The 24,527-nt window shown below is 39.2% G+C and overlaps 1 protein-coding gene across 1 annotated transcript in view; it reads right to left on the reverse strand.

Moving 5' to 3' along the window:
* Window positions 1–460: 460 nt before the first annotated feature.
* Window positions 461–24,527, reverse strand: part of Chst7 (carbohydrate sulfotransferase 7) — a 28,714-nt gene continuing 4,647 nt past the window's right edge. Inside the window, exon 2 of the mRNA XM_028861818.2 lies at window positions 461–1,020. The gene's annotated coding sequence lies outside the window, so the exon portion shown is untranslated. The remainder of the gene's footprint in view (window positions 1,021–24,527) is intronic.

Genomic DNA, 24,527 nt, shown 5'->3' on the forward strand with positions numbered 1-24,527 from the left:
TCAGGCTTATGACTGACTAGCTTTTACACTTAAACTCAGCCCATTTCTGTTAATCTATATGTTGCCACATGTTCTGTGGCTTTACCTCTGTGCCATTACATGCTGCTCCCTGGATAGCAGGCTGGCATCTCCTGACTCAGCCTTCCTCTTCCCAGAATTTTCTTTGTCTGCTTATCCCGCCTATACTTCCTGCCTGGCTACTGGCCAATCAGCATTTTATTCATCAACCAATCAGAACAACACGTTTACCACATACAGAATGACATTCCACAGCAAACTCTATATACAGTTTCCTTCATGGTTCTTATATTTCTTTTATAAGGCTACCTTTATTGAATTCATGCAATTAAGCCATTTCCCAAAATCTGCTTAGCACAAGAAAAAATCATGTCATTAGCATGATGCTAGAGTCATATAACTGCATAGTTAAAAAAATCACTAAATAGAACAATTTGAAAGCAAAAGAAAGTTTCAATTTATTGCAGCTCTCCCACCCTCAGTAAAAACTGACTTTTTTTAAAAAAAAAATGGTTCTACAGGAGGAGGGCTAATTGAAGGAAACCTAGATGAGTCCTTTTGGAAACAATACCAGCCAGAACTTCTTTTTAATATGAAGTAATTTAATCAAGATAGACACAACTGCACTTGGCTCTTGTTCACATTGATGATTTTGTCCAGACATCTGCTGATGTGAAATGGAACCATCTCGCATCTTCTTTGTTGTGAGGATGCCTTGTTGAAATGTCTCCAACAGAGCCAAGTTCCGTCTCAGAACTAAAGCTTTTCCTATTTTATGGCCATAAATATCCACATTGCACTGTTACTTCCTCTCTGGAAACTTCATCTCAGCCAATGTGTCTGTCATTACTTAACAGCTTGTAATATTCCTGACCAGCAGATTTGCACAGCAGTTGGTACCAAATTGGTCCCAGTCTCTGACAGTGTGGTAGATTGCCTCCATCTTGCAGCCTCTTCACTGTTGGTGCAGCATGCTGAGCTCACGAGTTTGTGGCCACTGACCTGGAAGGGAAAGAACAAAAGATGTTTGACCTTCATAGAAATCCATAGTGTGTTGAACCCCAGTGATTTAAACTACAGTTTTCTTTATCCAAGTTATATTATCAAATATTGAAAATGCATACCAAGTCAGTGCCTATTATTTCTGGTTTGTAAAAGAGACAAAGAGAAAATACGACTTGAGGTGTTCAGTGAAGGTGAAAAGAAGATAATACAGGCCCCTCTGCAAATATTGCTGTGATTTATACAGCTACCAAGGTGGGATGCCTGTTGAAAAGAGCTTTCTGGCACTCTGGCTAGGGAAGCAGGTAGGCTAACTGCAGATTTTTTCCTCTCTCTCTCTGCTCCTCCAAATCCACTCTCCAGTTTAATCCCCAGCTTTACAGCAGATCACCTGCTGCAGCCTCCCTTTCCTACCTGTTCCCACCTCCAGTGGATTTCATAGATCTTCCCCTAACTCCAGCAGGTACTCCCTTGAAACACACAGGCCACTCCTGCTGAGGAAGCAGGTAAGCTAACTGCAGATGTTCACTTCTCTCTCACTTCCTCCAAGTCCAATGCCCCAGTCTCTTCTCTAGCTCATAGCACACCTGCTGTGGACTGTCCTTGTGGAAGGCGATTAATAAAACATCTTGAGATATGAAAGTGGAAATAGCATCAGTAAGAGAAACCCAAATGAAGGGGAATCTGGAAGTGAAAAATTTAGGAACTTCAACAGGAACCACAGGCATCTTCACCCTTGGAATACCAGGAGATGGAAGAGAGAATCTTGGGTGCTGAAGACACCATAGAAAAAAATAGATAAATCATTCTGCAAGTGCTAAATCTAAAAACTCCTGGCTCAAAAAATCCAGGAAATCAGAGACATTGTGAAAAGACCAAATCCAAGAATAATAGGAACAGAGGAAGGAGAAGCAAGATGGGCCAAAGGCACAGGAAATATTTTCAACAGAATCTTAGAAAATTTCCCTGACCCAAAGGAGGTGCCTATCAGGGTATAAGAATCATACAGAGAATATTGGACCAGAAAATAAAGCCCCCTCAGAACATAATAATCAAAATAGTAAATGTACAGAGTAAAAAAAAAGAATATTAAAAGCTACAATGAGAAAGACCAAGTAGCATATAAAGGCAGACCTCTTAGAATTACACCTGACTTCTCAATGGAGACTAAATGCCAGAAGGGCCTGGAGAGATGTGCTGCAGACTCTTTATGAGACCATGGATGCCAGCCCAGACTGCTACATCCATCAAAACTTTCAATCACCATAGATGGACAAAGTAAGATATTCCATGAAAAATCCAAATTTGAACGATCTACAAATTGAGCCCTACAGAAGGGGCTAGAAGGAAAACTCCAACCTAAAGAGATTACACCCAAGAAAACACAGGCAGATCAGCTAAATTCCAGATCAGCTAAATGAAAAGATGTATACACACCGAACAGCCACCACCACCACCAACATCAAAATAACAGGAAACAACAATCACTTGTCATTGATATCTCTCATCAGTGGTCTCAATTGCACAGTAGAGACAAAGACAGAAGGATGTGAAAACAGTATCCATCCTTCTGCTGCATCCAAGATACACACCTTAACACCAAGGATAGATATTACCTCAGAGTAGTGTTGAAAAAAGTTATTCCAAGTAAATGCAAGTGAGTTTAGCCATTTTAATATCTGACAAAATAGAACAAACCAAAACTAATCAGAAGAGATAGAGAAGGACAATGCATACTCGTTAAAGGGAACATGCACCAAAATGACATTTCAGTTCTTAGCATCTGTGTACCAAACATGACACCCAAAATCATAAACACTACATACAGCTTATATCACATACTGACTGTCACACACTGATTGTGAAAGACTTCAATACCCCACTCTCACCAATAGACGAGTCGTCCAGATCCCTCCCCAAAAATCTGAACAGAAATGCTAGAGCTAATAGACATTATAAACCAAATAAGCTTAACATATTTACAGAACATTTCACCAAACACAAAAGAATATACCTTCTTCCAAGAACTTCATGGAATTTTTTCCAAAATTGACCGCATACTCAGAAACAAACAAGTACCAACAGATACAAGAAAATCAAAACAAGCCCCCTGCATCCTATCTGACCACATGGATTAAAGCTGGATATCAACAGCAGAAAGCTTACAAACTCAAGGAAAATGAACAACTCTATACTGATTGAAAAATGCAAGAGAGAAATAAATTAAAGACTTTCTTTTTCTTCATTTTCATTCAATTCTAGAAATTAAAGACTTTCTAAAATTGAATGAAAATAAATATACAACATACCCAAACTTATGGGACACAATGAAAGTGGTTCTAAGAAGCAAGTTCATATCACTAAGTGCCTACATGAAAAACACTGGAGAGATCTCATACTAACAGCTTAACAGCACACCTGAAAGCTCTAGAACAAAATGGGAAAAAAATCACCCAGAAGGAGTAGAGATGGCAAGAAATAATCAAACTCAGGGCTAAAATCAATTATATAGAAACAGAAAGACAATACAAATAATCAGAAACAAATAGCTGATTCTTTGAGAAAAATCAACAAGACTGACAAACCCTTATCCAAATTAACTAAAAGGTAAAGAGAAAATATCCAAATTAACAAAATCAGAAACAAAAGGGGGAACAGAACAACAGACACCAAGAATATTCAGAGAATCATAAGGCCATAAAAACCTGTACTCCACCAAATTTGAAAATATAAAAGAAATGGATAATTAGCTTGATAGGTACCACTTACCTTAAATCAAGATCAGATAAGCAACTTAAATATATATACCCAGTGAAATAGAAGTAGTTATTAGAAGTTTCCCAACCAAGAAAAGCCCAGGGTCAGACGATTTTAGTGTAGAATTCTACCAGACTTTCAAAGAAGAGTTAATACCAATACTACTCAAATTATTCCACAAAATAGAAACAGAAGGAACATTGCCCAATTCATTTTATGAGACCATAGTTACCCTGATACCCAAACCACATAAGCACCCAACAAATAGAATTACAGACCAATTTCCCCTATGAACATAGATGGAAAAATACTTGCAAACTGAATCCAAGAGCACGTCAAAAAAGATCATCCACCATGATCAAGTAGACTTCTTCCCAGAGATGCAGAGATGGTTCATTATATGAAAATCAGTCAATGTAATCCACCATATAAATAAACTGAGAGAAAAAAAAATCACATGATCATCTCAGATGCTGAAAAAGCCTTTGACAAAATCCAGTATCCCTTTATGATAAAACTCCTGGAGAGATTAGGGATACAGGGGGCCTATCTAAACATAATAAAGGCAATTTACAGCAAGCCCATCACCAACATCAAATTAAATGGAGAGAAATTCAAAGCAATTGCACTAAAATCAGGAATAAGACAATGTTGTTCACTCTCTATATACCTATTTATCTTATTTAGGGTTTCTATTGCTGTGAAGAGACACTATGACCACAGCAACTTTTAAAGTAGCTCGATATAAAATTAACTCACAAAAATCAGTAGTCCTCCTGTATACAATGATAAATGATATAGCCCTCCTATATACAAATGGTAAACAGAAGGAGAAAGAAATCAGGGAAACAAGACCTTTCACAATAGTCTCAAATAATATATAGTATCTAATGAAGTAAGTGGAAGACTTGTATGATAAAACTTCAGGTCATTGAAGAAAGAAATTGAATAAGGTATCAGAAGTTGGAAAGATCTCCCTCCTCTCAGATAACTTTAGCTTATGTCAAGTTGTCATAAAACTAGCTGGTACAGGAGGGAACCTCAATTAAGAAAATGCCTACATAAGATCTGGCTGTAAGGCATTTTCTTAATTAGTGATTGACTCGGGAGGTCCCAGCCCATTGTGGGCTGGTGGTACTGGGTTCTATAAGAGAGCAGGCTGAGAAAGCCATGGCAACAAAGCCAGTAAACAGCACTCTTCCATTGCCTCTGCATCAGCTCCTGTTTCCAGGCTCCAGATCTGTTTGAGTTCCTGTTCTGACTTTCTTCAATGATGAACAGTGATATGGAAGTGTAAGACAAATAAACCCTTTCCTCCTCAAGTTGCTTTAGACATGGTGTTTCATCACAGCAAATAAGACTAAGCAACTAAGTTCTCTTTTCGATAACTTTAGCTTGTGTCAAGCTGACATAAAACTAGCCAGCACAGTCAGCAACCCCATCCTGGCTGTAACCAAGTAGGGTGCCAGTGTACTGCTAGTGGAGGCTTGCTAAAATGATTGAAATAAGATTCAGAGATAAAGAACATAATACCCTAAATGTGCAAAATATAAAGAGTACTCACTTCTCAAACAAAGAACCAATAAAATTTCACCCTGAATGAGAAAAACACCTGACAGATTGCAATACTGACACAAACTATTATTAAAATAACCAGAAACAAGCTTAAAGCAGGGTTATGGCTAATTGTGGTTGTCAGCTTGACCTGGATTTGGAGTCAACTAAAAGGCAAGCTGCTGGGCACACCAGTGAAGTATTTTTCTAATTAGGTTACTTGAAGTGGTATGTCTACCCTAAATGTGGGTGGTACCTTCTGGTGTTAGCCCAGATAAAAAGAAAGAATGATTTAAAAAAAGTTTTTGCCTTCATTCCACTCTTGTGAGCTACTTCATCTACACTACACTGCTGTTGCTGCTTCTAAGTGCATTGCTAATACCAGAACCCAGCCTCTTCAGGTTTCCAACATGGAGTGAAGACCAGCCGCTCTTCCGGAAAATTTCCCCTACCTTTTGCACCAGATTGGGACTGCTGAGGCATTCTGCCCCATAGACAAAGAACCTACTGTGTTTTTAACTTCTCCAGTATGAAGACAGTCTATGTTAGATGACTCAGACCATATAGAATAAGACAATCTAATAAATCTTTTATTTTTTAATATATATTCATTCTATAGGTTTTGTTCCTCTAGAGAACCCTGATGAATATAAGCAGTTACCATTAAAGTGCTTCAACTAGCTCTTACAGACACAATTGAAATAAAAAATGACAAATGTTCACCAAAGAAATATATTTTTAGGGAATCAAATGGAAAACAAATTTTTTGAAACAAGGTCTTACTATATGACTCAGGTTGGCCTTGACTTTGTAATCCTCCTGTCTTAGACTTCTGAGTACTGGGATTACAGGTATGTGCAACAATACCTGACAACCAGCTGGAAATTTTAGACCTGTAAACTACAATAACCATAAAAACCTCTCTGGATGGGCTGAACTACAAAACAAGAATTACCAAATCTAAGGACTGGAGATATAGCTTGGTGGTAAAAGCACTTGCTGCTCTTGCAGAGGACCAAAGTTTGGTTCCCAATCTATGTGGTGGTTGAAAACCACCTGTAATTCAAGTTCCAGAGTTAACTGATGCCCTCTTCCAGCCTCAGTGGGCACCAGGTGGCTCCCATACATACATGCAGGCACTCATACATACACATAAAATAAAAATACTTTAAGAAAAAGAATTACTGGGGCTGGAGAGATGGCTCAGAGGTTAAGAGCACTGGCTGTTTTTCAGAGGTCCTGAGTTCAGTTCCCAGCAACCACATGGCAGGTCACAACCATCTATAATGAGATCTGGTGCCCTCTTCTGGCCTGCAGGCAGAACACTGTATACATATTAAATAAATAAATAAATAAATAAATAAATAAATAAATAAATAAATAAATAAATAAAAGAATTACCTAATCTGAAAACAAAACAAGATTACTTAATGCAAATTAAAGACAACAGAGTGAAAAAAGATGAAGAGAGGGCCAGGTATGGTGATCCTAATACTTGGAGGCAGAGGCAGGCAGATCTCTGAGTTTGCAGTCAACCTGGTCTACATAGTGAGCACCAGGCCACACAAAGCTACATAGAGAGACCCTGTCTCAAAACAAAACGAAACAACAAAAAGATGAATAGAGCTGCAAAGAATGGTGTTCTGCAATAACTGATCTACTTTCATGCCATCAGAGTTCCAGTAAGAGGCTAAAAGAGTACTTGAAGAAATATGGTTGAAATTTCCATAAATTTGACAAAAGACATTAATCTACAGATTCAGTAAGGTCTGAGGACGTTAATCAAAAAAGGTCCAGCCGGGCAGTGGTGGCGCATGCCATTAATCCCAGCCCTTGGGAGGCAGAGGCAGGCAGATCTCTGTGAGTTCGAGGCCAGCCTGGTCTACAGAGTGAGCTCCAGGAAAGGCACAAAGCTACACAGAGAAACCCTGTCTCAAAAAAAAAAGAAAAAGAAAGAAAGAAGGAAGGAAGGGAGGGAGGGAGGAAGGAAGGAAGGAAAGAAAGAAAGAAAGAAAGAAAGAAAGAAAGAAAGAAAGAAAGAAAGAAGGAAGGAAAGAAAGAAAGACCCAAAGAAATCTTCCCCCAAACACATCACAATCAAGTTTCAGAAAAGTAAATTCTAGCCAGGCATGGTGGTGCACACCTATAATACCAGCACTTGAGTGGTGTAAGCAGGAAGATCATGAATTTGAAGCTATCCTGGGCTAAATAGACTCTGTTTCAATAATTTAATTAGATTAATTGATTAATCAAATTAAGAAAAGTCCAAGAAAAATTCTTGAAAGTAACTAGGGAAAAATGACATTATTTATGGGACAATGTAATGGATTTCATGCCTGAAAGCATGGGTGTTTGAAGTGATGGAAAGAAAGTAACTGTCAACCCAGATTTCTATAACCCATAATAATATTCTTCAGGAATCATTTTGAAATAATTACTTTCTCAATGGAAAGTAAAGTTTGTTGCTGTACAATAACTGCTAAAGGAAGTTACTCTAACTGAAAGCAAATGATAAAGGAAAAGTACCACATATCACAAATAAAGAGAGAACAGTGTAAGAAAATACAAAGGGACCATTTTCTCATATTTTAAAAAATTTATATTTGCTATGTGTGTGTGTCTGCACTCAGGTGGGACAGCTATGCATGCTCATGAATACAAAAGGACAAAAGAAAATGCTGGGTGTACTGCTCTATCACTCTCCACCTTATTCCTTTGAGATGAGGTCCTGAACCTGGAGCTAGGCTGGTAGTCAGCCATCCTCCTGTCTCTACAGCACTAGGGTTGCAGATATACAAGCCCATGCCCCATGTTTTATATGGGCTTTTGTATCTATACTCAGGTTCATTCCATTTGCTTGTTTGGTTGGTTGGTTTTTTATTTATTTTGTCAAGACAGGGTCTCTCTGTGTAGCCCTGGCTGTCCTGGATCTCACTTTGTAGACCAGGCTGGCCTCAAACTCACAGCGATCCACCTGCCTCTGCCTCCCGAGTGCTGGGATTAAAGGCATGTGCCACCACCACCTGGCTGCAGGTTCTTTTTTAAATTCTTCATTTATTTTACATACCAACCACAGTTTTCCCTCCCTCCTCTCTCCCTGTTCCTTCCCCCATTTCCCATCTACCCCCCAATCCACTCTGTGCAGTAAGTGCTCTCATCTGATGAGCCATCTTCCTCAGAGCACAAATTATATTTGATTTTAAGGCAAATTTACAATGTATGATTTTGCTTGCAATATATACAGAGAAAATGTTTAAGAGAATCATAAAAAGGGAACATGTTAAAGACACCCCAATACAGATTGGTTTTGTATACTTCTCTAGATGCAGAAAATAATTGACTCAAGTAGGCTATGATAAGTTGCATATGTACAAGCCAAAGGAACCACTGAAATAAACAGACATAGAGGTCTGCTCAGAAATACTGCAGGGAAATTAAAGTGAAGTTTTGAAAAAAAAATATTCAAATAAGAAAAGGCAGAAAGGGGAAACCAGAAAAATGACGGATAGACAAATTCAGTTTGAAAAACACAGATGTAAGCCTTAAAAATATCAATAATCATAAATGCACTAATTCCTCAAAAGCACAAAAATACCATAACTCTGACAGTATGAAATGGACAATTTGAAAAATTCCATAATACTGAAAACTGGAGTTAATAACTCCCCCAAAGGAAATCTCCTGGCCCATATAGTTTCAATGGATAATTCTACCATATTATTTAAAGTAGAATTGACATCAATATGATACAATGTTTTCCATAAAATTTTAGGTCAGTTTTACCCAGATACTAAAGCCAGACAGACATGGTAAAAACTGCCTATCAGTAGCTCTCATAAACTTACATATAATTGTTTTTATATTTTTTGTTGTTCTTTGAAACAGGGTTGTCTTTTTTATTGAAAATAGATTCTTCTCTCATATGTGGTCAATCCAGACCACAGTTTCCCCTTCCTCCACTCCCCCCAGCTCCCCCCATGCCTCCCTTCTCCTCCAGATCCACTCCCCCTCCATTTCCCTTAAGAAAAGAGCAGGCCTCCAAAAGACAACAACCAAACATGACAAAACAAGCTACAATAAGACAAGGCAAAAGTCATATTGAGGCTGGACAAAGTAACCCATTATGTAGCCCAGGTTGTCCTGGAAATTACTATGTAGCCCAGACTGGCCTAGAATACATGGCCTTCTATATGCTGAAATTAGCATATGCTCAGAAAACAATTGTACACAACCACATCCAGCTTAGATTTTTCTTTAGTATCTCTCCCCCCCCCCCCCCAGACAGGGTTTCTCTGTATAGCCCTGGCTGTCCTAGAACTCACTTTGTAGACCAGGCTGGCCTCGAACTCACAGAGATCCACCTGCCTCTGCCTCCTGAGTGCTTGGATTAAAGGTATATGCCACCATGCCTGGCTTCCTGCTTAGTTTTTTTTTTTTTTTATCAAAAGATCACCAAATCAAGTTCAACAAAATATAAATGGATTTATATATCATGACAAAACTGGGTTAATCATCAGTCCATGTAATAATACTCATAGGCTAAAGAAGAAAAAATACATGATTATTTCTCATTGGTTGATACAAAATGATTTTGACAATATTTAGCACCCTTTCCTGATTAAAAACCTAGCAAACTAGGCTAGGCATAAAGAGTACTTTAACTTGATAAGGAACATTTGCATAAACCTACATGTAGATTCTTTTTTTTTTTTTTTTTTTGATTAAAGACCAAACATTTTCCTCTTAAGATCTAGAAAAAGAAAAGATATTTGTGCATTTCAACTTTTCACTCTTGGATGATAACCCACTACCACTGAAGCAGCCAGATTCTTATTCAGCACAGTACATAGTCCTAGTCAAGGCCACAAGAACAGAAAGAGGAAAGTCATACTTTCTTGAAAGGAAAATAGATTCCTGTTTGCAGGTGACATGATTATATATGTAGAAATACTGTGAATGTATTAAACAGCAAAATAAGTGAATTTAGCAAATCTTCAAAATAAAAGAACTCTCTCTCTCTCTCTCTCTCTCTCTCTCTCTCTCTCTCTCTCTCTCTCTGTGTGTGTGTGTGTGTGTGTGTGTGTTTTGCCTGTATGTCAGTGTACCATATACATGCCTAGTACTTGCAGAAGTCAGAAGAGAGTGTCAGATCCCTTGGGACTGAAGTTATGTAGATGGTTGTGAGCTGCCATGTAGGTGCTGGAAATTGAACCCTCAATGCTCTGGAAGAACAGCTAGTGCTTGTAAATTCAGAACCATCTCTCCAGTCCCTCTGCCTTATGTTTTAAGAAAGGGCATCTTACTGAACCAGAAGCTCACCATTTCAACTGTGCTGGCTGGCCAATAAGCCTCTAGGGTCTTCCAGTTTCTGCTGTCATAGTGCTGGGTTTACAGACATGTGCCATGTGCCCAACTTTTGCATGAGTGCTGGGCATCAATGTTTTAGTAGCAAGCACTTTATCCATTGAACTATCTCCCCAGACACAAGTTCAATTATTTTTTTAAAAAATTCTTTTTTTTTTTTTTGGTTTTTCGAGACAGGGTTTCTCTGTGTAGCTTTGCGCCTCTCCTGGAACTCACTTGGTAGTCCAGGCTGGCCTCGAACTCACAGAGATCCACCTGGCTCTGCCTCCCTAGTGCTGGGATTAAAGGCGTGCGCCACCACCGCCCGGCAAAAAATTCTTATTTCTCAACATTAGAAATGATCATGTCAAAGTCAAATTTTAAAATTAATATTAATTATAGTAACAAAGTAAATTAAATAACTATAATTCTAATAAATTGTCTTGAAACCTGGAAATATCATGGAAAGAAGCCAAACAAGAGTTAAAACAACAGAGGTGTACTGTGTTGGTGGATTCAAAGACTCAGTTTCAGCTGGGTGTGGTGGTGCTCACCTGTAATCCCAGCACTATGGAAATATAGACAGGGGGACTGGGAGTTCAAGGCCAGCCTGTGGTGCACAGATAAAAACTATCTCAAAATAATAACAAAAAGATATTTATTCATAAAAACTGATGTCTAAGATCACAAAATTCCTGTCAAATTCTATCAATTATATTACAGATACAGAGAATTTTCTTCTAAAATACATGGAAAGGGAAGGAAACTAGAGGTTCGGAGCTAGTTCAATTGCTAAAGTCCTTGCCTTGTAAACATGAAGACCTGAGTTTGCTCCCTAAAACTCAAGTCATAATGTTGGGTATGGTGAGACAAGATTTATAATCCCAGTGCTGAGGAGGCAGAGATGACTGGAGTTCAGTGGCCAGCCAGTCTAACATAATTGGTGAGCTCCAGGCCAATGAGAAATCACCTTTCAAAGGAGATAAACAGCATTTTTTAAGATGGCACCTGCTATCTTCTCCTGGCCTTTACACACACTTGCACATGTACTTAAAACAACAACAAAATCAATTTCCTAAGTCTGAACAAATTAAAAAAGTCCAGGAATGTATTTCACATAGCCAGCCAAAAACCTGTCAAGGCTGAAGACAAAACAAAACTGGTTACTACTTAAGAAAATAAACATGTATGATGAAAAGGCTATCAGAATGAACAGAGTTTTTGTAACTATATAGAAGGAACTTGCAAAGTTTTCAAAAAGCTTCTCTCAAACCTGCACAGAAAGAGCTGATCTATCCCTCAGCAGCAGCATGAAAACGAAACAGCTTAAGTTGATTAATGGCTCAGCTGTACTGTAGTGATGATGTATCAAATTTTCCCAAGGAGCAATAAATTGAATGTTTTATACAAAACAACAATAATAAGAGGGACTGAAGAGATGGCACATCAGTTATGAACACTTGTGGTTCTTACGGTTCAATTCCCAGCACCCACATGGCAGCTCACAAATGCCTGTAACGCCAGTTCCAGGGGATCTGACACCCTCTCTGGCCTCAGCAGACACCAGGTACCAACATAAAGCACATTTTTCCCTGCAGGCAAAACACTCATACACACAAAAAATAAAATAAACCCTTTTTCAAAAGATGAGGGGGAAAATGAGAAAACTGAGACAGTCAGTACATTTTTTGGAGAAATAATAAAGTATGAAAAAATCATTCTAATTAATGTTAGATACTACGTAGCTGCATTAAACACCGTGTGGAGCAGAAGGTCACATTCCCAGTCAATGGAGCAGAAGGAGAACTCAGAAATAGATCTGGGGTGTATGGCTGCTTTTTTACAAAGATGCAAATGAAGAATGAAGATATCTTCTCAATAAATGATGCTGTAGCAGTTACACACCCATATGAAAAAACTAATCCTTCATTTAAAATTTATGTGCCATGTAAAAATCAACTCAAAATGAACTATAGAATTAAAATCAAAATAAAAATATAAAACTTTTTTAAAAAAAGCATAGGAGAAAAATCTATAGACCCCTAGGATTAGGCAGAGTTCTTAGGCATGGTATCAGATGGATTGTCCACAAAAGGGAAAAAATGATAAATTAAACAGCAAAATTAAATAATTTTTGGGAGATGGAGTCTTTTCCCTTAAGGACATCAATGAATAAACCTGTTTCTTTTAATCACTGTCTGTCTCTTGTGGTTTTTGGTAGCAGGGCTAGGAGTGTACACATTAGTGCAGACAGATTCCAGCAACAATACAACTAGCCTTTCTTAAAGTGCTTCAGCCACACGGGTCTGTTTTATTATTTTTTATGTGTATGGGTGTTTTGATTTCATATATGTCTGTGTACTTCTTTCATGCCTGGTACCTGCAGAGGTTGTTGGAACTCCTGAAACTAGCATTATAGACAATTTTGAACTGCCGTGTGGGAGCCGGAAACAGAACTGAGGTCCTCTGCAAGAGCAGCTAGTGCTTTTAACCACTGAGCCATCTCTCCAGCAAATCAGCTGGACTGGTCTTTGCTCATATTTACAATGCCAAGCTCTTTCCTACCTTGGGACCTTTATAGATCCTATGCAGTCTGTTTGAAATGATCTACCTTTCCTCTCTGTCATGACTGGATTATTACACTTTAAGCATCAACTTAAATTTCAGTTCCTTAGAGAGATCTTCGAAGACCCATCTATATTCACAGTTTTTATGTCCTTCACTTAAGTCCTTGTTCTCCACTGTAAAACTAGCAGTTTTTGACATAGAGGGAGACACCTCAACTTTTATCTGCAGAATGGGTAATAAAAAAAAAAATCATTATTGGGTTCTCAGCCTCTCTTGCAGGATCAGGCGAAATTACATGATTTTTAAAAGGCTTTGCAAGCCTGGCATGGTGGCTCATACCTATAATACCAGCATTCAAGAGACTGAGGCAGGAAGATGGCTGCCAGGGCAAGGATAGCCCAGGGTGCATAGGTTCAGGACAGCAGGGTTACAAAGTGAAACTCTGCTGTAACAAACAAAGCCTTTTCAAACAGGGAAATAAAGAATGAGTAAGAACAAACTAGGTTGAGGATGTATTAGGAGAGGTCTGGAGGTAGGAGAAAGGAATCACACATTTGAGGGACACGAAAGACATTCTGGGGCTGGGTTGCTATTCAGTGGTAGATGACTTTCTTAGTTTGTATGTAAGATGCCGAGTTTAGTCCTCAGCACTGCAATAAATAAATAACATTTACTTTTCAAAACATTTTAGAATGAAAAGACAAAATTGACACTGGGAGTAAATACTTATAACCACATATCTGATGAAGAACTTGTATCTAAAATATATAAATAACCCTCAACATTAAACAGTTTAAAAGTCTAATTAGAAAATGGGCAAAACATCTGGACAAGCATTTCACCAAAAAGGAGAGGTAGAGATAGCAAATGAGCACTTGAAAACATGTTCCACATCACCAGCCATCAGGAAAATGCAAATGGAAACTATAATGAGGTGTCAGTATGTACTTTTTATTTCTTGTTTTTTTTTTTTTTTTTTTTTTTTTTTTTGAGACAGGGTTTCTGTGTGTAGTTTTGGTGCCTGTCCTGGATCTCACTCTATATACCAGGCTGGCCTCGAACTCACAGAGATCTGCCTGGCTCTGCCTCCCGAGTGCTGGGATTAAAGGCGTGTGCCACCACCACCTGGCCCAGTATGTATTCTTTAAAACAGCTGCAGCATGGTCACAATACCAAGTGCTGATGAGGAAACAAGTAACTTGAGCCCATATATAACTGGAAGGGATGTAAATGTGAACGGTCATCCTACAAAACAGTTTGATGTATTTTCAGAAAATTGAAAGTGCACTTGCCCATAATCCAATAATTGGTTTCCTGGGTATTCACTTCTAAGAATTGAGTGCTTCTATCTATAAAAACTTGTACATCAATAGTCAAAGCAATCTCAAGCAAAAAGAACAATACTGGAAATACCACCAGACTTAATTTCAAGTTACACTACATTATGCTGGCGCGCGTGCGCGCACACACACACACACACACACACACACACACACACACACCAACAAAAAAAACTATGTAGAACAATAGAATATAATACTGGATCCAGAATAAGCCCACACTACTGCTGTGGATATCACTGTATAAATAAAATGCTGATTGGCCAGTAGCCAGGCAGGAAGTATAGGTGGGACAAAGAGAGAGGAGAATTCTGGTAAGTAGTAGCCTGAGGCAGAGAGACACTGCAAGCTGCCACCATGACAAGCAGCATGTGAAGATGCTGGTAAGCCACAAGCCATGTGACAAGGTATAGATTTATGGAAATGGATTAATTTAAGATATAAGAACAGTTAACAAGAAGCCTGAGCCATTAGGCCAAACAGTTTAAATAATATAAGCATCTGTGTGTTTATTTTATAAATAGGCTGTCGGACTGCCAGGGCTTGGTGGGACCCGGAGAGAAAACTCTCGAGCTACACACTACCATAGTTGCCTGATTTTTGACAAAAGGGGTAAAAAAACACATCAGAGAAAAGAAAGCCTCTTAACTAAATGGTGCTGGAAAACTGAATATCGGCATGTAGAAGAATGAAAGTTGATCCATACCTCTTGCCCTGCACAAAAATCAATTTAAGATGCATCAAAGGCTCGACTTACAGACCTGAAATTCTGGAACTTCTGGAGGAAATACTTCAAGATATAGATATATGCAAGAACTTTCTGAAAAATGACTCTAATCACTTAGGAAATAAAATCAAGAACTGACAAATGGGGTTGCATGAAATTAGAAAGCTCCTGCACAACAAGGAAAGAATCCAGTCAAAAGAGAGTCCAGTAGACGTGTCCAACCTTTCTGCATTGCAACATCATGTTCTCATCTAAAAACACTATGCTCAAAAACTGTGTAATTGAGTTACAATAAAAACTGCAAAATGAAATCTCAGAATAGTTTATGTAAGTTTATGATGTTGTGTTATGCTGCATTCATAGCTATCCTCTGACACATGCACAGAATGGGAAAAAAAAACCTCTAGCTATACCGTGGACAGAGAATTAATATCTATAACATATTAAACACACAGAAAACTATTAGGAAGAAACCAAGCAATCTAATGAAGTGAAGAGACAGTACTCAAAAGAAGATGTACAAATGACTAAGTATATAAGAAGGTACTTAGTCTGCTTAGCCATCAGAGAGCTACAAACTCAAGTTGCACTGAGATTGCATCTCCACTCAGTCATTAAGGAGTCAAGTAGCAAACACTGGCAAGTGTGAAGAGGTTTAAGGCTACTGGTAGCAATGTAAACTTGTGAAGCCACTATGGAAGTCAGAATGAAAAAGAGAAATTAAAAAAAAGGACATGACTGCTCCTAGGTATGGTGGAGGAGACAGTTTATTGTAAATAAAAGGGGGAGCATAGGCAGAGGCAGGAACCTCTGGGAGACTCCAGAGTGAACATGACCAGACTGAGCTGGGCTATGTGAGGAGAGATGGGAGAGGAGTCTCCAACCAAGAGGGGCAGCCTGGCCAAGAAACAGGCATAGCCAAGATGGCTGAGCTATGTTGGGGCCAGAGGAACCGGGAGGAGGAAAGCCCAGCCCAATACCTGTGTTGGGGAGTTCAGGTTAGGGGGTGGGGTATACCAGCCAGAAGGGTCCTCGAATGGGTAGACTGTGGGGTACTGGGAGAATCTGGTAGCCACCTTCTGCTTTGATATGTACCTCAGTTAGCCATTTGTTCCAGCTTTGAGATCTATCAGTCAGTATGGAGGTTCCTCATAAGAAGTAAAAAGAGGGGCTGGAAATTTAATAAACTCAGTTGGTCAAGTGCTTGCCTACCAAGCAGGAAACCCTGGGTTCCATCCCCAGCACAGCACAAAATTGGGAGTGGTAGTGCACACCTATAATTCTAGCACTCAAGATGGAGGCAGGAGGATCAGGAGTTTAAAATTCGCACTTGGCTGGAAGTTTGAGGCTGTCCTGGGCTTCATATGAGCCGGTCTCTTCCTTTTGGCCCAGCTATATTACTCCTGGGTTTATACCTGTGACCATACCACAGAGATGCTTGCACATCTATACTTAACTGCAGCACTATTCACAATAGCCAACATATAGAATCAACCTCAGTGTCCATAAGTAGATCAATGGATAAAGAAAATGTGGTGTACATACAAAATGATTTGATCCAGCCATAAAGAAGAATGAAATTGGGCTGGAGAGATGGCTCAGAAGTTACGAGCATGGGCTGCTCTTTCAGAGGACCTGTGTTCAATTCCCAGAAACTACATGGCAGCTCACAGCTGTCTATAACTCCAGTTCCAGGGGATCTGACACCCTCACACAGACATTCTTGAAAATAAAACCATTATAGAAATGGAGAACAAATTAGTGTTTGCCATGGAAAATGGTATGATTAGACAACCAGTTGCCAGCACAATTTCTTTGTGTTGATACAATGATTCTGTCTTGGCTTCAATGGTGTTTATAGAAATTTGTGAGTGATACACTTACACAGATCTCTGCATATGCATACACATAACTGCACGTAAAAACTTGAAAGTAGAATATTAAGCCTTTAGGCTACACCAACATTAATTTCCTGGTATTGATGTTAATCTATTAATAAGACATCCCTTTGGAGGAAAATAGGTGAAGCATACACTGGACCTGAGTATGTTGTTTTTGCAACTTCCTGTGAGTCTATAATCATCCAAAGAGAAAAGTCAAGAAAATTTTCTTATCACTGTTTCTTTGTGTGGTATGTTCAGCATGTCACCTGGGCTGCTTTAAGGACCCAGAAATAAGCTTGGCAGGAACACAGTGAAGTCTTGTCAGTGACTAACCAAGTACTAAATGTTGCCAAGTCAGATCTCATTTCCTAACACCCATTTGTGGAAAGTACTCTCAGTCCAACCCCTGGACCATAAACTCTTTGCATCCTTTTATTAAACATTTTTATGTTCAAATCTTTTATTACTTTTTGCTTAGTTATTTGTGAGACAGATTCTCATATATATCAAGCTGGCCTCAAACTAGCTATGGAGCCAAGGATGACCTGCAACTCTTGATTCTCCTTCCTCCCAAATGCAGGGATTACAGGCATGTTCTACCACATGCAATTTACTGTTTTTGAAAATAATGTTTTTAGGCCGGGCGGTGGTGGTGCATGCCTTTAATCCCAGCACTTGGGAGGCAGAGGCAGGCGGATCTCTGTGAGTTCGAGGCCAGCCTGGTCTCCAATCGAGTTCCAGGAAAGGCACAAAGCTACACAGAGAAACCCTGTCTCGAAAAACAAAAAACAAACAAACAAAAAAAGAGAATGTTTTTAGTTAGCACACAAAGTACATTGATAACATTTTGAAAGTCTACCTGAAAAGTTGCTTTTCATTCAACTTCAATTGTTATTTTTGGCAGTGCTTTAGGTTGAGTCCAGGGCCTTATGCATGCTAAACGTGGATTCCACTCTTGAGCTGCATAGACTTTTGATCAAATCATGAGTGGGACAAAGTGAGAGGAGGTGAGAGGAAGGAGTGCTGGAAAAACTGTTGCAGCCTTCAGGGTATTGTGTAGGTGGCAATCTACCAAAGGTTCTTTCTTTCTGCACACTAGAAATGGACTCCTATCCTTTTGTGTTAGGTTCGGAATGTCACTGAGCTACAATAATCATGCTTCGATAGACTTATACCTGCATGAATTCGACAGTTCCCCAAATAGATGCTAATCAACCATCAGGTAATTTCCTTCTAGTGGTGTGTTTAAAACATAAATATGCCCAGGAATTCTTGGTCTGATGTTCCCCAAAATCTACTAAGCCCAATGTACCTTAGGTATAGATATTAAGCATTTAATTAGCTCTAGACTCCAATTCTTTTCTTTCAAATTTCATTTTATATGTATGGATATTTTGCCTGCATGTACACTGTATACCATATTCATAACATGTATTACACATGTAAGCCAGAAGACATGTCAGATCCTCTGGGGCTGGAATTATGGATAGTTGTGAGCTGCCATATGGGTTCTGGGAATCAAACCTGAGTCCTCTAAAGACGAGCCAGTGCTCTTAACCACTGGGTCATCTCTCCAGCTCCTAGACTCCAATTTAAGAATATTATGGGGCTAGGTTCATACAGAGCAATGAAATAAGAAATTTGCTGTATATTTTCTAAATGAAACACTTCACTTATCAACAAGCTACACTGACCCTCAGTAGCTCACTTTGTCCTGTTTTCCAGCCAGCAGATGGGAAACAATGAAAAGTTCAATGCTAAACTCCTAAATTTCTTGACCTAGAGACTTGGCAGCATGAAAACATTTGGCACATTGTCTGAAATGAATATAGACACTCTGGCTGTGCATAGGTTTAAACTATTAGAAATCTAGCTTGTATGATAACAGAATATGAACTATTAATAAAAGACAGAGCAACTAGTGTAAGAAAAAAAATCAAAGAGGTTTCTACATTTCATTGTTTTGAGAAGTACATGTTAAGAGGATTGGTTTTAATACATGGCATTGATGTGTGAGGTCACTCCTTAATATTCAATGAAATTGCAAATTGGCTTTCACTTTCTAAAATGGATTGTTTAAAAATCGGTCATATTCCAATGAGCTGACCTACTAATAGCCTTAGTGCCACCAAAGAGAGACTTCCTTCTGGGTGTGCTGCAATTTGTGTATCCTGAACTGCAGATTTTTGGCCCTGCTGAGGTTCTCCTGGTTATAGTAGAATAACTCAGGAAGGCAGGCTTAGTGTTTTAGTGGTACCATTTCCAACCTTTGAAGCCAGGACAGGGAGGGGCAAGAATCAACTTCCTGCTGGTTTTAAAGTTTGAGAACAGAGGCTCAACCAGCTGAACTTGCCGCTCCATCTTTCTCTCTGGCCTTTCTGTCCCTTTCAGGTCAGACAAGGAGCCACAGTCCTGCCAAGTTGATTTAGATCTCCACGCCCCCACAGATGCTCAGAACTTTTGACCTGCCTCTCTTCCTTTCAAATTTTCTGGTCTTGCCTGGAGAGTGGAGGTTATATGCTGAAGATACTTCTTTATCCTGTTCCTCTTCACCTACTCATGCCAGGTGAGGAACCATGGAGAGTGACTACCCAAAGCTACCTAACAGATGCTCAAAATAAGAGTTGGCACTTAACACTTGGGCTGAGAGCTGAGATTTCCGGGTATTCAGCAAGTTCCATCCTCAGGGCTTGGTTACTGTTTCCCAGCTTATTGTCACAGCCTTCCTCCAGGACCACTTCCAGAGCAAATGGGCTGGCACATGTGGTAGTCTCCTTTTCAATTGACAGGACTTCTGGTGGAGGCTTCTCTTAGCTACTCAACTGGGAACCACACTGTAAATGACACTAACATCTGAGGCTTATCTGATAGCCCAGGTTAAGCTTTCTTAACCTTCCTGCTTGCACTTCAAATCAGTGAAATACTGAGCCAAGGAAAAAGGAAATGACTGATAGTGTTGACAATGGAGCTATTAAGTTGTTTTGTTGTAAGGGACTTGCTTAGAGGCAATGGTAAGATAATTCTCAAAATGTGGGAGTGCCAGCATCTCTTCATTGTGGCTCCGAAACAAAGTATAATTAGAAATGGTTAGTTCACTGATTGAAGCGCACACACACACACACACACACACACACACACACACACACACACCTCCCTGAAATGGACTTTAAGAAACATAAATATCAAACATGATTTCCAGACTTGTAATCTAAGACATTAAGTGGCAGTGTCAAGGAATGACTGGTTAATATTTTCATTAGTTCACTACAGCCTCAGCCTTATTTAACTTGAAACAACTCTCAAGTCAAAAAATGGGTCGAGTTGAAAAATCAAAGCAGAAAACTCTTGCCTAGGAAGTGTATGTGGAGGTTGGGAGAAAAGCTAGGGACCCAGATAGCCCCAGAGAATGGCTGAGAAGACCTTGGTCTGGCTATTCCTACCATCTAGCCATCCTGGGGGGAATTCAGATTGAAACTTCAATGTACTTGATAATTCAAGTCCTGGGATTGACCAAGGCCAAAAATTAAATGCCCCTTAGATCTCCTCTAATAGAGTAGAATAAAATAATAACATTCTCAATCTTATTATAATCTCCACAACTAAAACTCCCCCAAATTTCTGACCTTACTTGAGAATAAATGAATGCACACTAAACTAGTATTAATAAAACTGACATTGTTACATACAATTATAGCTTAAAAATTTTTAATGTATGTGTACATGCCTGCATGAGTTTATGTGCACCACACATGTGCACAGCATAGATGCCCAAGAAGGTAATCGGATCCCGTGGAACTGGAGTTCCAGTGGATTCAAGCTGCCTGGTATGGGGTGTTGGGAACTGAATCTGGATCCTCTGCAAGAGCTCTGAAATTTGGAGCCATCTCCAGTCACCAATCATTTTTTTTTTTATGTATTTTTGTTAGCTGGGGACTGAACCCAGAGCCTCACACACGCTAAGCAAATACTCTACAACTGTGACAAATCTCCAACCACTATGCATCAGTTTTAAAACTAAAACTAAAACTAAAAAAAATAAAAACAACAACAAAAAAAAAAACAATAAAAGTGGGAAATAGCTGAGCTTGTCTGTTTGAGATTTTTTTCCCTTTTGTTGAACAATTCTGAGATATCATTTCTGTTGTGCCCATTTCCATTGGCATATGTGGTTGCTTTTTTTTTTTTGAGTAAAATTGCTCTCAACTGAAGTAAAGGAATTGAGCCAGTATTTTATAGTATCTATTCAGATACGCTATCTGCAGATGTTGCCCAGCCACCACTAAGGATGAAAAGGCTTAAGAGGGCATAATAGGTCTGGGAAGTGACCAGAGTTTAGACCTATTCAGGGAGCCATTTGGTTCCCACATAGTTGTGAACCCAGGGAAAAAAGCAGCACCTGTGTGTTAAAGGCTGATTAACTGATCAGAATTTCAGTAGTTGTGGAGAGCCAGAATTTTACACAGCCAGAGGCAAATTACCTTGTTATCTTTACTTCCCTTAATAGCCATTCACTGCATACCTTTCTGTTTGGTGTTTGAACTAACATCCATACTGTGATCATTAGGTAATAGAGTTTTAGAGTGTGCAAACAGACCATTAGTTTCCACCAACTCAATTGCTAAGAATGTTATGAGAGAGCATTAGAGGCCTATAGCAGATTTTTCCACTTTGCTATAACCTACCTACTCAATATTTCCACCAATGTATCTTGAAATTGCTTCAATTTGTATTTTGTTGCTGTTGTTTTGTTACCGTAAAAACTGCATAAAACTGCTATCACACTGGTACTTGAGGTAAGCCTGAATCTGGTGCCATGATCACACATATTTAGCTCCAAAATAAACTATCTCTCATCTCCTTTGAGGCAAGTGCTATGTGTTGGCATTGACGGATTTTGGCATCCAATGTGATTAGATTTTATCCAAATGCTAAGTTTGTCTGTTTCCCATTAGGTTGAAGTTTTCCCTCACAAATAGTCACTGCCTTAACAGTAGAAAAATTCCTTTAAAAAGAATTATTCATGCTGGGTGGTGGTGGTGCTTGCCTTTAATCCTAGCACTTGGGAGGCAGAGGCAGGCAGATTTCTGTGAGTTTGAGACCAGCCTGGTCTACAGAGCTAGTTCCAGGACAGCCAGGGCTACATAGAGAAACCCTGTCTTGAAAAACAAAAGCAACAAAAAAGAATTGCTCCTCCCTGTGACATTTCTGCTATACTGCATAGCAATTGTAGAACCAATTTTAATGGATAATATGTAAATTTATATATAAAATTTGGCCTGTAATACAATTTCCATTGTGCCTATCATCATTTAGATTGGCCCTAGTGGTCAAAACTGAATAAAGCTTTTGGATTTCTTAGCAAAACACACTCCCATTAGTTTTTCTAAATCTAAAACCTACTGTTTTTGGAAAACATCCATTATCTCCTAATGTCCTGGTTAGTTTTTTTCTGTTAACTTGGCACAAACTAGAGTTATGTGGGAAGAAGAACTTCAATTGAGAAAGTGCCTCCATCACATTGCCTTCCCAGCACCTTGACACTCCAGCTGCAAGGTAAATACTTCACAGAAAAGGCTTCAAATCTATAAGTAAAAATATATCACCTCCGTGACTATTTTGGGATGTGATTCTACAAAGCAGTCTTTACTATCCTGTTCAGGAGATCTTTTGGCTCAGAATACAGTCAGTTCAGTTGAATTGTAGTAGTCCTCTTCCCTAGCCTCTTCCCTCTCTACTTAAAAATAGTTACTACTGGCTGACATTCTAATTTATTCTCAGTCTCTAGCAGAATGGTCTTTAATATGAACAAGGCCAGCTGCAGAAATATCAGGCTAGCTTGTTGGCTTTATGCCTGTCCATTGAAGGGGAAGGGAGCAGAGCTGAAGGGTTCTAATTCTCATGGAGACATCACTGAGCTCTGCAACTTTTCTCCAACTGAAACGGCTTCCTGTTCAGCTTCCAAACAATTTTCCACTTCCCAGTGTTCTTGAACTTGGGCCAGAACTGTTTCTTAGTCTCTACTGTTCTTATTCTATACTGCACTCAAGCAGGCACACTGCTTTCAGCAGAGTTAGTTCCTTCAGTTCCACTCGGAAGCATGAGGATGGGGAGCCAGAAGACATGACAAATTGAGCTTTGCTTGGGAGCCACCTCGTAGACCAGAATGTCAGACACACATAGCAAGACCAGAGAATATCTTTAGTTACATTCCTTCTGGACTACTCATGGTGGAAACAGACTAAGAAGAGGCATATTTAAAGAATTCTAAACAAGCTGCTTGTGAGTTTTAAAAAAGAATCACTTCCAATTATTTATATTGCATTTGTATTCACAAGGAAAAAAAAACCCAGCCAAAACTAAAAACAAACTTTTAGACAATGCTCTGAATGCTACTTTTAAAACTGCAAGGAGCTGGGAGTGTGGTACAGTAATAGAGGGCTTGCCTAGCTTGGGAAAGGCTCTGGGTTCCATCCCTAGCACATGGGGAGGGGTGTAGAATGGATTCCCAAAGGATTCCAAAGTGACTTGATACTCATTAAGTGCCTATTTTGTGCATTGCCTTCCTTGCTGAATATGTTATCTCCTTTCTCATCTCAGCTCCCTATATCGAGGTGATAAAACAAGCTCACACTAGTTTTTAAACAAAACATCTGAAGACATATACAGATGATAAACAGCCCTATGTATAATTTCCCTTCCCATAATAACACCCTTTATCTGCAAAGAACTTCATAGTTTCAAGTTCTTTCACATAAAACACTGTGCCAGAGTTTGCTGCTTATTAACAGCCCATTAGTCCCCATTTTGACCTTGCTCTATGCCAGAGAATGAATCTTTGGTCTAACTCAAGTGGTTTGCAGTTTGGACAGTACAGTAGAATCACCTTGGGAGTTTTGAAAACCCTAATGCTTGGGTCTGAAGACCTCATCATAGACTGAATGGATCCGATCTCCTGGGCTTGGGGTGAAGCTCAATAGTGGAGTGCCTACTGTGGGATGGTCTTTCTGTATGCTGTGAATATGTGTTGCTTTCATTGGTTGATAAAGTTGTTTGGCCAATGGCAAAGCAGAATAAGGTTAGGTGGTACTATCAAACTGAAGATGGAGATGAAGAAGGGTGGAGTTGGGCAGACTCCACCAGCTGCCAAGGAAGCAAGATGTATAGAAAATGAGGGAACAAGCCACAAACCATGTGGCAGAGCATAGATAATAAATATGGGTTAATTTAAATGTAAGAGCTAGCTAATAATGAGCCTGAGCCACCGGCCAAATATTTATAACTAATATAAGCCTCTGAGTGATTATTTGGAAATGGCTGTGGGACAGGGTGGGGCAG

The sequence above is a fragment of the Peromyscus leucopus genome, chromosome X (genome assembly GCF_004664715.2).
Source record: "Peromyscus leucopus breed LL Stock chromosome X, UCI_PerLeu_2.1, whole genome shotgun sequence".
In the NCBI taxonomy this organism is placed as follows: Eukaryota; Metazoa; Chordata; class Mammalia; order Rodentia; family Cricetidae; genus Peromyscus; species Peromyscus leucopus.